Below are 16,505 nucleotides of genomic sequence, written 5' to 3'. Positions count from 1 at the left end.
TTCGTTCTCAGGCTCCGTGTAGTGAGGTTCCTTAGCCACTTCCACAGACTGAGGTATAGGGGCCATTTCCAAACTCTCCTGTGTAGCTGCTCTATCTGCTAACAAAGAGGTTGATTTGCTGTCACAAAATCAGGGCAAGGAAACATTAGAGAAGGAGATTGGAAGACTGTGGGAGACCAGGACTTGATGGGGTCTCGCATCTGCATCCAAGGCACTGCATGGGGGCTCAGTCTCACCCTACTTATCTTTGGCTCTATGCTAGTCATCACATTTGAAAAATTACTTCTGGACAGATCCTGTCCACTTCCTTTCCTCTCACCTTGAGCTTACTGGGGAGACAGGGCATTTCCTGTTAGACGAGCCCCATCCTCTCATGAGACAACTAAACCCTGCTGGTGGGTGCAGGTCTGCAGGCAGAGAGCAGGCTGGCTCCTCCCTTTGTTCCTTTTGCCCACACAGCGATGCTGATGCCGGCCCATCCTGTCAGCTCTTCCCAGAGGATGTTTTCAACGTTTTATTCTGCTTACTGAGTTGTTCAGCAGGAGGGTGGCTTGTGAGAATTACACGGCTATTACCAGAAAGAGGAAGTCCTGTTGTTTTAATTTGCATTTCTTTGATTGGCGGTGAATCCCAGCATCTCCTGTTGGTAGCAGTTTAAGCTTCCTCTGCTGTGAAATGCCTGCTTATCCCCTGAGCCCTTCTTTCTTGTGACTTCCTGTTTCTCTCTGATTTGCAGGTGTTCTTAAATACTCTAGATATCAAGTGGGTGTTCATCTTATTTATATAATATCTTTTCCTGGTTTACTGTCCACCCAATTCCTTCCTGGTGTCCTCCAGCCAACAGAGATGCTACATTTTGATGCAGGTAAACTCGACGTGCTATTCCCTCTAGGAGGTTTGCAGTTAACGTCTTCCTTAATCATGGTGGCTCAGACAAAGCCAGTTCTCCTGGTGTCATCTGACCTGCACGAAGCAGAGGGACCTGGCCAGAGTCTAAGTCTGCAGTCTTCCCACACGCTGCTTTGCTCATTAAGTTGCCATAAATCCCACAAATCTGGGATGGGCATTGTGGACAGCGGGTTAGGCCGTGGCTCGGGATGACTGCATCCCATATTGCACTGCTGGGTTTTGAGTCCTGGGTGATCTGTGTTTCCGATCCACTTCTCACTGGTGCACTGGGAGGCAGCAGATCATGGCCCAAGTACTTGGGTTCTGCCGCCCACATGGGAGACGTGGATGGAGCTCTGGGCTCCTGGCTTCAGCCTTAGCCTGGCCCTAGCTTTTGCAGGCATTTGGTGAATAAACCATTGGATGGAGGATCTCTCTCTCTACCACTCTGCCTTTCAAGTAGATGAAAATAAATAAATTAAAACCGCTTTAAAAAATCAAATAGCCCTTCATCCTGTGCCTATAAAATTAAGTTTTAAGCTGAAGGACAGAATAGAAACCTCTATTATTTTTCATCCTGGTTCAGCCCACCATTCCAGGCTTCTAAGTTATTTTTGGGCTTTGATTCTGTCACCCAGTGCTTTGACTGTCCCAGTTTTTTACCACCTGAAACTTTGATAAATGTCATCCATTTCCATGTCCAAGTCACTGGTAAGAATGCTGAACATGTGCAGACTAGGGCCAGAGCCCTGGACCACATCCCTGGAGTCCAGTGTCAGGGAGATACTAAGAACAACATTCCTCCAAGATCTACCGAGGGCATCGACATACCTCCTGCTGGGCTAAGTGCTGGGAACACAAACACGGCAAGAAGTGGTCCACCCTCAGAGGCCTCCATGGAAAAGACAGATCCATCATATATCTAAATTGAACTCACACTTAAGAATGCCTTTTGTTTACAAAGCACTCTCCCATAGAGTGTCTTTTTTTTTTTTTCTTTCTGTTATTTATTGATTTAGGAACGCAGAGACAGAGACAAAGAGAGATTTTCTATCTGCTGATTCAACCCCCAAATGCCCTCAACAGCCAGGGTTAGGCCAGGTGGAAGCCAGGAGCCAGGCACTCCATCTGGGTCTCCCACGTGGGCGGCGGGGGCCACCATTGCCAGCATCTGCTTCCTCCTGGGGTACGTGCTAGCAGGAAGCTAGATCTGAAGCAGAGGAGCCAGGACTTGACCCGTGTACCCTGAAATGGGATACTGGCATCCCAAACAGCATCTTAACTGCTGTACCAAATGTCTGCCCCTGCAGTGTCTTCTGAGTCCAATTTGGTACAGGTACAGTCAACCTGTTTTAAATTCACATAACCATAAACGCTCTCACATTTCCAAGTTATCCGTAGGACCATTACTGGGAAATTAACCAAACGCTCTGCTGAAATTCAAGTGCGCCGTGTCCAGAGATTTAGTGGAACTATTTCAAACAGGAATTATTATTTGTTCTGCATCCATGTCCCATTTCACTGTGGCACTTCATCACAGGTCTCCCAGGCAAGCTCACTCCCGTGGCTGGGACGTAAATCCACCAGGGACAGGAGGTTCCGGAAGATGCTCCTACAGTCCTGTTTCTCCCAGGCCCGTGTTCACTCTTCACACCCAGCTGCCCTGCGGAGCCTGGCTGCTGCGGTTCGGGTATTAGTTTTGGGCATCCCTTAAAGGTCCTTGTGTTACAGGGTTGGCCCCCAAAGCCTTAGGTTAACCATGCCAAGAGGGTGGGAGTTAGTTTTCCGCAGGGCCTTTGGGAAATGGTTAGATTAGATTCAGTTGTAAGGGGACGGTCCCACGACAGATGCACCGCGGCTTTATAAGGAGGGACAGAGATAGGCCCTGTGCTGCCTCGGGGCCTGCCAGCGACAGCAGCGTCCTCAGATGCTGCGCCAGTGGGAACTGCCACAATCTCTTTATGACTCTGGCCTCTCTCGGGTATTTTGTTGTCGTGGTGAAAAGCTAATACACTGAGAAAGCCCCCGGAGTCCCCGTCCTTGACCATGCAGAGGCCGGTGCTTGGCCAGCTGAGTTCTGTCCCACAAGTAAATTACAGAGTGAACGCAGTGGGTCCTGACTAGCCTGCCTTAAAAAAAAAAAAAATAGAATGAATAGAGTAGAAAATACTAGCGAGAGGCCAGTGCTGTGGTGACGCAGGTAGGGCTGCCATTTGCAATGAAGCATCCCATATGGGGTCCCGGCTGCTCTGCCTCTGCTTGGGAGAGCAGCGGAGGATGACCCAAGTCCTTGGGCCCCTGCACCCGCGTCGGAGACCCAGAAGAAGCTCCTGGCTCCTGGCTTTGGTCTGGCCCAGCCCTGGCTGTCACGGCTATTTGGGGAGTGAACTAGTGGATGGAAAAATCTTTCTCTGTCTCTCCTCTCTCTCTCTCTTATTTATTCAAATCAATAATTTAAAAAAAATCTATCAGCGAGCTCTGCAGGTAGCAAGAGTATGTGTTACTTTATGACACGTTCTGTTATAAATTGCAGGCAAATGCACTGGTTTACCTTCTATACAGTATTTCTTATTGTGACTCTTAATCAAAAAAGTTGGAAAGCAACTGGCATAGTGAGTCAGCTAGAAGTGGGCTCAGCCATGAGACTCTGGACCCCTCTAAGGATTTTTCTTTCCGATGAAACCTGACTGTAATATCTACCTCCCTGTGCTGTTACGAGTCTACAAAGAACCACGTGCGGATCGCTGAGTTCAGCACCTGGGATGGGAGGTGCTGAGAGTGGATATTATTTCCTAGCTTTGAAGATATGCACACATGGCCTTGTTTCTTTCCATCCCTGGGGCTATTAATTTCACTTCCCATTTTCTATTTTCAGCTGTGTGGAGCCGCAAGTCTGTGGCTTTCTAGCAATCCTGGATTTTATGGATATTATCTCTCGCGTCTCAGAGGGCTTCACAAGGCTCATAAACCTGCACGCCCCGCAGCTTGATGCCCGTGCTGCCTGCAGTTTGGGGGGCGGATGAACCGCTCCGCGTGCCCCAGCCTTTCCCTAGCTGCTGGAATCGGCCTTCCGGGCCCTGTGGTTCCGGGGAGGTGGGGGGGGGGGCAGCGAAGGTGAGGCTTTCATTCTTAAAATTAGACTCTTTTTCCTCCTGAGGAAGGAAGCCCTCTTCCTGCAGGTCCTTCCGACGTTGCAAGCTCTTCCCCGCTTGCCCTCGAGGCTCTGAGGCGCTCCGCTCCCTGCGCCGGGTCCTTACCGTGGGCACAGGTGCGCTCGCACCGCTGCCCTGTCCCTCGAGCCAGGGGGTGGCCCCACAGCCCTCACACCTGGGGGCTGCAGCAATCAGCCTCGGGGTGGCCCAGCTGCAACCCCTCCCCGGGCACGAGGAAGGGGCGAGGAGGACCGTGGACCCCGCCTCCTCCCGGGAGCAGCTGCACCCCTGGCCTCTTGCAGCCACGTGAAATCACAGCAGGGTCGGCTCGCACCAGCCTCATGGACTACTCGTTCACAGCCAGTGCTGTGATACCACGAGGACTGGAAAACGGCCCTGCTCACACTGGTCCTGTGATGCCTGGAAAAGTTCAGATCAAGCAGCAGGTGAGAGGCTGGATGGCCGGAAGAAGAATCTTAACTGGCGTGGAAGCTCAGCCTCGCCGAGTCCCACATGGGAGTGCCTGGGTCAACCCCCAGCCCTGGCTGCAGCTTCCTGCTAACGAGGACCCTGAGAGGCACCCGCTCAGCCCACGTGCAGGAGGCTTTGTCCTGGGAAGTGAATCGGCAGACTGGAGCCGATTCCCTGGCTCGCTTGCTCTCTCTCAAATAAATACTTTTTTTTAAAGAAGGTTCTGACACTGGATGAAAGAGTTTATATAGAGAGTGTGGGATGAAACCAGGATTCAAGACCTTCAATGAGGGGCCTGTGATGTGGCGAAGTGGGATAACGCCCTGGCCTGAAGCGCCGGCACCGGTTCTGGTCCTGGCTGCTCCACTTGGGATCCAGCTCTCTGCTGTGGCCTGGGAAAGCAGTAGAAGACGGCCCAAGTCCTGGGGACCCTGCACCCGCGTGGGAGACCTGGAGGAGGCTGCTGGCTCCTGGCTCCTGGCTTTGGATCGGCGCAGCTCCAGCCATTGCGGCCAGTTGGGGAGTGAACCAGTGGATGGAGGGCCTCTCTTTCTCTTTCTCTTTCTCTCTTTCTCTCTCTCTCTCTCTGCCTCTCCTCTGTGTGGTTCTGATTTTCAAATAAATAAATAAATGAATCTTTAAAAAAAAAAAAAAGGCCTTCAATGAAGCGAAGTTTGCTTTCAGCAAATGTCTGCGTTTCAAGGCTTCCCTACTTTATCGCTTCTCAGCCTTTTGGCTAAGATCAAGTGTAGTCTCTGTTCAAGGTTTCCCTACTTTTACAAACAGGAAGGAACCGTTCTGCTTTTAATTTAGTATCTGGTGTCAGGAGAGTGGCAGAGGCCTGGAGCATCCCAGGGTGAGAGGCCCACTCCTCCCTGATCGGTTTCCTTGTGCCTGGTGCCTGGCCATGGGACCTTCCCTGCCCGCCCTTCACACCTCCCAAATAAACATCACCCATAAGAGTGATGCTGGCAATCGGAGTATCAGTAGGCCATCAAACAGATTCCCCAGATATTCTCGGAGTATACACCCTTTTCAGCAATCCCATTAGCAGGAGAATTTAAATGACCATTTGATTAAGTAGGGTCTTTCAAGGTGGCACAGTGGGTCAAGCTGCCACTGGGGATAACCCGCATCTCCCACTGGAGCGCCGGTCTGAGTTCCTGCTGCTCCACTTCCAGTCCAGCTCTCCGCTGAGCACCTGGGAAGCTTCAGTACTCGAGGCCCTGCCACCCACATGGGAAACCCAGAGGGAGCTCCTGGCTCCTGGCTCCCGGCCTGGCCCACTTCCAGCCGTTGCAGCCATTTGGGGAGCGAATCAGCAGATACAAGATCTCTCCCTGTCAGTCTGTCTTTCAAATAAATAAGTTCTCCTTCTCATAACCTTTGGCCAAAAGATATGTTCACAAAGTATTTTAAGTCAGCTGAGAGGAACCCTAACCCTGAAACTATTATTTACAAAAAACATACTAGTGGCCGGCGCTGCGGCTCACTAGGCTAATCCTCCGCCTTGTGGCGCCGGCACACCGGGTTCTAGTCCCGGTCGGGGCACCGGATTCTGTCCCAGTTGCCCCTCTTCCAGGCCAGCTCTCTGCTGTGGCCAGGGAGTGCAGTGGAGGATGGCCCAAGTGCTTGGGCCCTGCACCCCACTGGAGACCAGGAGAAGCACTTGGCTCCTGCCTTCGGATCAGCACAGTGCGCCAGCCATGGCGGCCATTGGAGGGTGAACCAACGGCAAAAGGAAGACCTTTCTCTCTGTCTCTCTCTCTCACTATCCACTCTGCCTGTCAAAAAATAAAAAAAAAAAATAAAAAAAATAAAACAAAAAAACCATACTAGTAACTGATTAGCAAATAAAACTCATTTTTTCAATATTCTTTTCATTCTGACTACAAAATACAAGGTCATGACATAGAAAATGAGCCTCTTCAGATATCCCGTTCCCAAGACAAACCCAGAAATAACTGAGTGCCTGGCCCATGTTATGGGGAGAGAAATATCTGCATAAATTCACATAACCATAAACCCCATCACTCTCCCAGACGTACACATCACATGGATAAGTAAAGACATTTGCTTCCGTTGGGTGGTTTGAAATACATCCCACTGTGGGAGGGCAGAATGGGATGGACGGGCCTCTGCTACCTATCGGGGGTGGCGCACTGCCAGCCCTGTAGCATTCTGCTTGGGTTGGTCAAGAGAGAATGAACGCGGGAAGGGGAGGGGCTGGGAAGTGGCAAGTGATGGCTGTGCTGACAGCAGAGGCACCGGAGGCGAACCTACCGAGCAGAAGTAATGGGGGAGAACGGGTGGCACGGAGCCCTTCCTCGGTGCCTCCAGGTGGGCGGGGAGGGGTGTGGGGGCAGGGCGGGGCTTGCTTATCAGGTTGGGAGTAGTGCCTCCCACGTGCCCTGGGGCACCCCAAACTGGAAAGGAGTTAGGCCCAGACCCGGAAGACAGCTGATTCTTTCTCCCCACCTTCCCCTGCAGTCACTGTCAGCCATGTGTTAGGTCACTGTCTGCCATCGCAGGGTGGTGGTGACAGGCACTGCACAAATGCGATGGAAGACTAGAAGACCAACTCACTTAGGGCTGCAGGTATCATGGAAAGTCTTTTTGAAAAACTCATGTATAGGCTGGCGCCGCAGCTCACTAGGCTAATCCTCTGACTTGCGAGGCCGGCACACCAGGTTCTAGTCCCGGTCAGGGCGCCAGATTCTGTCCCGGTTGCCCCTCTTCCAGGCCAGCTCTCTGCTGTGGCCAGGGAGTGCAGTGGAGGATGGCCCAAGTCCTTGGGCCCTGCACCCCATGGGAGACCAGGAGAAGTACCTGGCTCCTGCCATCGGATCAGCGCGGTGCGCCGGCCACAGCACGCCAGCCGTGGCGGCCATTGGAGGGTGAACCAATGGCAAAGGAAGACCTTTCTCTCTGTCTCTCTCTCTCACTGTCCACTCTGCCTGTCAAAAAAAAAAAAAAAAAAAAGAAAGAAAGAAAAACTCATGTATAAGCCTCCTCCAGGGGCTGTCCCTTTTCATCCCAGTGTCGCTGTCTTCAGCCACTTGGGGAAACTTGGCCGGTTCTGGCCAAGGCCTTGTTCCCAAGCCTTCCTTCTAGTTCTCCTTTGTTCAAGGCTGTTACCTCAATCCACATTCCCCAAAAGCACACCACCTGCGTAGGTTCCTGTTTTAGGACCCTCTGCCGAAGAGCTGGGGTGGGCTTCTGCCACAGGGGATCCGGGCATTGGCCTTGCTGCTAAGCCTAACATAGGTGCCCAGCGCCCAACAGGAAGCCTGCCTCTCCTCTCTCTTGGAAGCCTCGGAAGTGGGTTGGGGTTGGCTACACAAGGACAAGTTTATTGTGGGAAAAGCAGGGGTGGCTGTAGGGAGAACTCACTGTCGGCGTTTCCTGGAGAGCCACTGTGTGTCCTCCAGGGGCCACGCGAGGATGAAGGCAGCGTGGAGCTCCACAGCCACAAACCAAGGCAACCTGGAGCCCCCAGAGCTAGAAAAGGCAAAAGGACTCTCCCTCGAGTCTTTGGAGCGTGGCCTGCCAGCACCTTGATCTTGAACTTCTGAAACCGTGGACAACAAAGGAGTCCCCTCCCCTTGCTTAACAGCAAGCTTCCCATGACTGCCTAAGGTACTGACAGCCCCTAATAGTTCATTGCCTACCTGCTGCAACCAGTCTTGTAACTGGAACCTGCCCGCACAGGACAACTCAGGATATAATGTTAGAGGATGACGTCGCAGCAGCCATCTTTGCGCATGCGATGTACGTAGAGCCAGGATTTGTCAGGGCGCATGCTCAGGAGACTTTCCCCCGCCCCAGTCCTCCGCGCCCCACGCCCTAATTCCATAAATTCCCAAAGCCCTTTCTGTACGGGGCGCTTGGGCTGAGCCTGGACATGACGTTCCCGTTTCTCCTACGGGCCGGTGGCTAACAGGAAGTGCGCTGTTCCTCAGAACGCGGATCCGGGGTTGTTACAGCAGTGTAGGGCAGGCAAGGGGACCTGTGCCTACCGTGTCTAGACCCCAGAACCATGAGAGTGAGCTGCTCTTGTTTTAAGCCATCCCGGCTGTGGTCATTTCTTAGAGGAGCCCTTAGGAGGTTGGGGCAGCCCCGGCATATCTGCTACACTGGCGTCGCTCTGCGATTGCTCCGCAGGATCCCAAGCGAGGGTGACGCCTCCCCTCGAACCTGTTAAAACTGGGGCTCTCCAAGGACAACCCGTGAGCCAAAACTGGCTGGCCGCTTGCTTTCGGAAGGCCGGCTTTACGGGCCCTCAGCCCTGCTTATTCAAGCACTCAGTCGGGGATGGTTACGATGGAGGCTGCACGGCCCACAGAGCCTGACGCGTGGACTTGGACGCACTAGGGCCGCAGACTGCCGACCCCTGCCTGGGATCAAATCAGCTGCAAGCGGGGCCTCGTCCCCCGTGCCTGGTCTGCACAGCGTCTCTCCATGCGTTCCGGGGCAGGGTAACTGGCGACTCTGTCTCCTCTCCGCCTGACCGTGCTCAGGGGGTTGTAACTGTGTGACTCCTGCCACGTGACTATCTCCGTGATTATCAGCGACCCTTCTTCCCTCCGCCCTCCTGGAGGGAGTCTCTGAGGATTAAGGCTGGCGCTCCTCCTGGAGGCTCCCCCTCTCTGCTGGCCCTGAGATCGCACCGGCCGCTGGAGGCTTTCCCGTATCTGCGGTGTTCTTTTCTCTCTTTCTCTCTCTCTTTCTCTCTGTCTCTCTTTCTCTCGACAGTGAGAGAGAGAGAGACAGAGAGAAAGGTCTTCCTTTGCCATTGGTTCACCCTCCAATGGCCGCCGCGGTCGGCGCACCGCGCTGATCAGATGGCAGGAGCCAGGTACTTCTCCTGGTCTCCCATGGGGTGCTTCTCCTGGTCTCCCATGGGGTGCAGGGCCCAAGCACTTGGGCCCTCCTCCACTGCACTCCCAGGCCACAGCAGAGAGCTGGCCTGGAAGAGGGGCAACCGGGACAGAATCCGGCGCCCCGACCGGGACTAGAACCCGGTGTGCTGGCGCTGCTAGGTGGAGGATTAGACTATTGAGCCGCGGCGCCTGCTTATTTCTTTATTTTCATTTTACTTCAAAGGCAGTGAGAGAGGTCTTCCATCCACTGGTTCACTCCCCGAATGCCCGCAGTAGCCAGGCCTGGGCTAGGCCAACACCAGGAGCCTGGAATTCCATCCAGATCTCCCACAAAGGTGACAGGGACCATTCTCCTTTAAATCTTTTTTTTTTTTTTTAATCTGTTTGAGAGGCAGAAAGAGACAAAGAGAGGCAGAGAGAGTGCTCATCCCCTGGTTCAGCCCACAGTGGCCAGGGCTGGGCTTGGCTGAAACCGGAAGCTGGGGACTTAATCAGTATCTCCCACTTGAGCCATCGCTACTGCCTCCCAGGGTCTGCACTGACAGAGCTGGAGTTAGGAGCTAGAGCAGGAGCCAGGTAGCAAGCTCAGGTTCCAAGACGCGGGACAAGGACGTCCTCGCTGGCATCTTAACTGCTGGGCCAAACGCCCGTCTGCCTCTGGCATTCTTCAGGCTTCTCCCCGGTAGGAGCACGTTGTGGACGACGCTGTGAGGCTGGCCTGGGAAGGACCCCTCCCCAGAGTGAAGGTGCTGGTGGAGCCACGTTTGGTGCACGGGTGCGCGTCTTTCCGGTGTGAGGTCCGCTACGCCCAGTATAGCAGGGAAAAGCGTGCGCCCCCATGCTTGCTGCAGGAGTCGGTTTCTCTCGGGAAAGCCTGCAGCTGAGGTCCCACGCTTTCTCATGCGCTTGCCTCTACCTGGCTCCTCCCGGCTGCAGAGAAGGAGACAGAGCGTCCCTCTCCAGGGCGGGACTGCTGGCAGGCAGCAGCTGCAACTTCCCTGCACATCCCCTTATTAATGCACCCACCACTGCTTGTGCTTTCCTGGGACTCTCAAGATTCTGCAAAATCAGGTCTTTGGGGGGAGGGGTGTTCCCAATGCCTTGCATTGCCACCCAGTGTCCTCGGGCATGGCCTGATCCCCATTCTGCACACGAGTGGACTTGACAGCAGAAAAATCAAGTGCAACGGGAAGGGGCTGGAGCTGCAGGGCCCTTGGTAGTAAGGGTAAGGACTAGGGCCAACAGGCAGAGGCTGCTGAGTGCTCTGGTGGTGTGCGAGGGGGACGGGCAGGGTGGGACCTGGGGGATGGACGGAGAGGCCACTGAGATGAAGTCAGCCCCCAGACGGAAGGGCGAAGAACGGCTGCCCTGCCACTGCCGCGTCGGCGCCCCACCTCGTCTGAGCCAACCTCCGCTCGCGATTCTCCTGGAGGTTTCCATCATGCCACCTGCTAGCTTAGAGCACAGGCTCATCTAACCAGTCTTCTGCCTTGGGTTCAACTTTTATTATTATTATTATTTTTCATTTGAGAGGCAGAATTACAGACTGGGAGAGGGAAAGAGAGAGAGAGAGAGAGAGAGAGGTCCTGCATCCTCTGGTCCACTCCCCACATGGCCACAACAGCCAGAGCTGGGCTGATCCAAAGCCAGGAGGCAGAAGCCTCCTCTGGGTCTCCCACATGGATGCAGGGGCCCAAGCACAGGGCCATCCTCGGCTGCTTTCCCAGGCGCATTAGCAGGGAGCTGGATCGGAAGTGGAGCAGCCAGGACTCATGGGTGCTGGTGCTGCAGGTGGAGGCTTAACCTACTACCCACAGCACAAGCCCGGGTTCATCACTTTAAATGGCACGAGGAGGAGCTACCACAAGGGGACTCCTGTCACTCAAGGGGGCCTGTGAAGGCCTGCAGGTCCAGCACCCATGAGGCCTCCCCTTATGCCAGCTGAAGGATGGGAGAAGGGTTGGGGGAAAGGAAACTGTTCCTAGCTAACAGGGAGGGACGACAGTGGACCAACAGTAGCTTCGGCCCTTCCGCCCTCAGGAGCCAGGGGGCGGGGCTGGTGCCCTGACAAAGCGGGGACTGGCAGGGCTGCTTTCTGAGGGCCACAACCTCAGGGCAGGCGGTGAAGGGAGAGTCTCTGCAGGGCAGGGCCTCAGGAAAGCACAGCTCCTTGGGGAGCCAGGAGAAGCCAGCACAGGAAAGCTGCCTGTTTTCCATTTTCCGCCAGGGAAATGCCGGAACCCGGCGCTAGCAGGAAGCAGGAGTAGCACCCTTCTCATCAGGGGGGTCCATGCAGCCTGCAAGGACTCAGACACCTCCCAGCCTCACTCAGCAGCGACTTAGTTAGCAGTGGGTGGCGAATCCAAGCTGACCAGCAAACAAGAGGCGGGGGAGCGAGTCTAGGGAGACCCTTTTTCCAGCAGGTAGGGCCTGCGGGGTGGGGGTGGGGGATGCCAGGGAAGGAGCTGCAGTTTGTGTGGGTCTCCTGAGGGGAGAGGGGGCTTCTGTATTGGAATCCTGGTCCCCGGCGGGGCCATTGCTGAGACAGGGCGGACTCTGGTGCCCGGTGGGAGGTAATTAGGTCACTGGGGCGGCTCAGAGGGGTTAAAGCTGAGCAGATGCTGGTTAGTTCCCAAGAGAGTTGGGTAGTTACAAAAGAGCAGGGCCGGCCCCGCCCCCACCTCTGGCTTCTTGTCTGTCTATGTGATCTCTCTTTTTTTTTTCCTTAAGATTTATTTATTTATTTGAAAGGCAAAGTTACATAGACACACACACACACACACACACACAGAGAGAGAGAGAGAGAGAGAGAGAGAGAGAGTTCTTCGATCCGCTGGTTCACTCCTCAACTGGCTGCAACGACCCATCCAAAGCCAGGAGCCAGGAGCTTCCTCCAGGTCTCCCATGCAGGTACAGGGGCCCAAGCACTTGGGCCATCTTCTACTGCTTTCCCAGGCCATAGCAGAGAGCTGGATCGGAAGTGGAACAGCCGGGTCTTGAACTGGCACTCATATGGGATGCCGGCACTGGAGGCGGCAGTTTTACTCGCTACGCAACAGCGCCGGCCCCTGATCTCTCCCTCTTGCACGCACTCTGCCATGTTGTAACCCAGCCAAAGGGGCCCTCACCAGAGACCAAAGAGATAGGGCTGCCTGGTTTTGGACTTTCAGTCTCCAACTCTGTGAGCGAAATAAACATCTTTATAAAGCACCCAGCTTAACATATTTTCTTATAGGGACAAAACCAGAGTTACACAGACCGGATGGAATGGATTTGGATGGCAGGGCAAGATCATGGATGGTGGGAAGGACAGCAGCAGGGACCCAGCTGTTCCAGCCCATCGCCAGGGCTGCGCTGCCCTGTGTAGGCGAGGGAGGGCACTGTAAAGCCAGGCCTGGCAGAGGCTGGGGAGAAAAGTTGGAGTTACAACAGGGCAAAAAGGCAGGCCTCTGACAAGCTCCCACTGACCACACACAGGGCAGGAATGGTTACCGGAGGGTGTGGGTGGCCCTGCAGTTCTGAACCTGTCCCACCCGACATCGCTCACGTGGGAGAACAGCCAGCTTCACTCATTAATTTTCTTTCTTTCTTTCTTTCTTTCTTTCTTTCTTTCTTTCTTTCTTTCTTTCTTTCTTTCTTTCTTTCTTTTGACAGGCAGAGTGGACAGTGAGAGAGAGAGACAGAGAGAAAGGTCTTCCTTTGCCGTTGGTTCGCCCTCCAATGGCCGCCGCAGCCGGTGCACTGCGGCCAGCACACCGCGCTGATCCAAAGGCAGGAGCCAGGTGCTTCTCCTGGTCTCCCATGGGGTGCAGGGCCCAAGCACTTGGGCCATCCTCCACTGCACTTCCGGGCCACAGCAGAGAGCTGGACTGGAAGAGGGGCAACCGGGACAGAATCCGGAGCCCCGACCGGGGCTAGAACCTGGTGTGCCGGGGCCACTGGGTGGAGGATTAGCCTATTGAGCCGCGGCGCCGGCCAACTCATGAATTTTCACCACCACCCACATATGTCCTTGCCTTCTGAACCCAGGCTGTTAAAGACGGGAGGAGGGAAAAGTTTCGATAATGATGAATCCTCATTGACCCAACAGATTCTGGAGTATCTGTATGGCAGACTCACCGAGACATGTCCGTGATGGAGTACGTTACTGGAAGTGAAAACAAGGCTCAGCTCTGTCGATTTTAATATATATATATATATATATATATTCGGACATGTATAACATTTGATGAATTTATTCTAAACTCTTGGAGGCATTCTCTTTCCACATTGATTTAGAAAAAAAATATTTATTTATTTATTTGAAAGGCAGAGTTACAGAGAGAGAAGGAGAGATAGAGAGAAAAAAATCTTCCTTCTGCTGGTTCACTCTCCAAATGGCCCCAAACGGCCAGGGCTGGGCCAGGCCGAAGCCAGGAGCCTGGACCCCATCCAGATCCTCTTCATGATGGCAGGAGCCCAAGCACTTGGCCCATCTTCCACTGGTTTTCCAGGTGCATTAGCAGGGAGCTGGATTGGAAGTGGAGCAGCCAGGACTCGAACACATATGGGATGCCGGCACCACAGGCACAACTTACCCCACTGTGCCATAATTCCAGCACCCACATTGATTTTATTTTTACCCAAAGAACTTATATATCACTTTCATAATCAGAAAACCAAATTTTCTTTCAATGTCTAAATTGTGCCAAAATATACATACAAGCCACCAATGAGCCAATTTTTTTAAATTAGTCTATTTTTTAAAATATTTTATTTATTTATTTTAGAGGTAGAGTTACAGAGAAAGGGAGAGACAGAAAGAGAGAGGTCTTCCATCCGCTGGCTCACTCCCCAGATGGCGGCCACAGCTAGAGCTGAGCCGATCCGAAGCCAGGAGCCTGGACCTTCTTCCATGTCTCCCACGTGGGTGCAGGGGCCCAAATGCTGGGGCTCTGCTGCTTTCCCAGGCGCACCGGCCAGAAGCTGGATGGGCAGTGGAGCAGCCCGTATGGGAAGCTGGGGGTGGCAGGCGGTGGCTCCTTGTTTTGTTTGCAGCAGCCTTTCTGAAGGTTGTGCGGGGTCTGGCACTGGCGTTTTGATTTGGATTCTCTGAGGAAATCTTTTCATGTGCTTCTTGGCCATTTACATCTCTTCTTCAGAGAAATTCAAGTACTTTGCTCATTTTTTAACTAGGTAAATTTTGGCTGTTGTTGATGTTATAGAAATTCTTTACATATTCTGGGTATCTTTCAAATTAAAAAGAATGTATTTGAAAGGCAAAGGGAGGGGGGTGGGCGCTGTGGCACAGCGGGTTAACGCCCTGGTCTGAAGTGCCAGCATCCCATATGGGCGCCAGTTCTAGTCCTGGCTGCTCCTCTTCCCATCCAGCTCTCTGCAATGGCCTGGGAAAGCAGTAGAAGATGGCCCAAGTCCTTGAGCCCCTGCACCCACGTGGGAGACCTGGAAGAAGCTCCTGGCTCCTGGCTTCAGATCGGCACAGCTCTGGCCATTGTGTCCATGAGGGGAGTGAACCAGCAGATGGAAGACCTTTCTCTCTCTCTCTGCCTCTCTTCTCTCTGTGTAACTCTGACTTTCAAATAAATAAATAAATCTTAAAAAAAAAAAGAAAGAAAGGCAAAGGGAGGGAGAGAGAGAGAAGAGAGAGAGAGAGAGAGAGAGAGAGATCTCATTTACTGTTTCATTTTCCAGTTGCCTGCAATAGCGAGGACTATGTCAGGGTAAAACCAGGAGTTGGGACTCCATCCGGGTCTCCCTCATGGGTGGCAGGAACCCAAGCACTTGAGCCGTCACCTGCTGCCTCCCAGGTGTGCATCAGCAGGAAGCTGGATCTGAAGTGCAGCTGGATTCCAGCCCAGGGACTCCAATATGGATGTCAGGCCTCCCAAGCAGCAGCTCGACCTCCCACACCAAATACAGACCCCCAAATTATCCTCTAATTCCATCTTTCCATACGCTTCTTGAAGTAACCCCTCAAAGAAGAGTAAACTTTAGAAAAGTGAGAAGACCAGGGAGAAGAGTCCCAGGCTGCCAGGCGGGAAGTCTGCGGGGAGGTGAATGACGGGGAGAGCCCCCTGGCGGGCTCCTCGGGCACCACCGTTCTGTAAGGAACACGTTCAGGTGAAAGCTGCCGCCCGCCTCACTGCATCCCCCTGCGCATCCTGGCTGCTCCGCTTCCGATCCAGCTCCCTGCTAATGGCCTGGGAAAGCAGCAGAAGATGGCCCAAGAGCTTGGGCCCCTGCACCCATGTGGGAGACCCAGACGAATCTCCTGGCTTCTGCAACCGTTTGTGGATGGAAGATCTCTCTCTCTCTCTCTCTCTCTCTCTCTCTCCCCCTCCTTCCCCTCTTTTTGTAACTCTATCTTTCAAGCAAATAAATAAATGTAAAAAAAAAAAAAAAAGGTAGTTGGGTCCCTGCCGCCCATGTGGCAAATCTGTTCTGAGGCCTCAGCTCCCAGCTTTGACCTTGGCCCTGCCCTTGCTCTTGCATTCATTTGAGGAGTGAACTGACGGCTGGGAGCTGTCTCTGTCTGTCTGTCTTTCTCAAAAAAAGAGCTGTTTATTTAGATGCACACGACTTTGAAATTCGTACACAGCGTTTCATAGCACACCCTGGCACAGCCTTCTGACGTGCTGTCACTGCTGCTCAGCCACTGCTTTGCACCCTTCTCTCCTGCACGCTGTGCACGGCCCGCACTGGTGACCCCCCCCCCCATCTCTCCCTCTCACTATCTTTTTCCGAGAGAGCACTCACTTCTTTATTTTTTTAAGCTTATTTATTTGTATTTGAAAGGCAGAGTGATAGATATGGGGAGAGAAACTGGAGGGGGAGCAGATATTTTCTCTCCGCTGGTTCACTCCCCAGATGCCTGCAACAGGCAGGGCTGGGCCAGGCCACAACCATGAACCAGGAGCTCCAGCCACAGCTCCCATGTGGGTGGCAGGGACCCAAGTACGTGGCCTGTCCCCTGCTGCCTCCCAGGGTGCAGCATTAGCGGGAAGCTGAGGAGGAAGGAAGTGGGGCTGGACCCGATTCCAGGCACTCTGACAGGAGATGCAGGTGTCTCGAGCCGGTAGCTTAACTGGCTACACTACAAGACCTGCCCTGG

The 16,505-nt window shown here is 53.6% G+C and overlaps 2 long non-coding RNA genes and 1 pseudogene across 2 annotated transcripts in view; 2 read left to right on the top strand and 1 right to left on the bottom strand.

Annotated features, from left to right (window-relative positions):
* LOC149126691 (uncharacterized) overlaps positions 1-8,300 on the bottom strand; it is a 28,008-nt gene extending 19,708 nt beyond the window's left edge. The window contains exon 1 of the long non-coding RNA XR_016234134.1: positions 8,183-8,300. This is a non-coding gene — a long non-coding RNA (uncharacterized LOC149126691). The remainder of the gene's footprint in view (positions 1-8,182) is intronic.
* LOC149126692 (uncharacterized) lies at positions 1,326-5,165 on the top strand. The gene is made up of 2 exons (XR_016234135.1): positions 1,326-2,578; positions 3,764-5,165. It is a non-coding gene; the product is annotated as an uncharacterized LOC149126692 (long non-coding RNA).
* Positions 5,228-5,385, top strand: LOC127493399 (U2 spliceosomal RNA; annotated as a pseudogene).
* Positions 8,301-16,505: the final 8,205 nt, after the last annotated feature.

This window comes from Oryctolagus cuniculus, chromosome 5 (genome assembly GCF_051225735.1).
Source record: "Oryctolagus cuniculus isolate XC-2025 breed Fujian yellow rabbit chromosome 5, ASM5122573v1, whole genome shotgun sequence".
Lineage (NCBI taxonomy): Eukaryota > Metazoa > Chordata > Mammalia > Lagomorpha > Leporidae > Oryctolagus > Oryctolagus cuniculus.
This window is presented reverse-complemented; position numbering and strand designations above follow the sequence as displayed.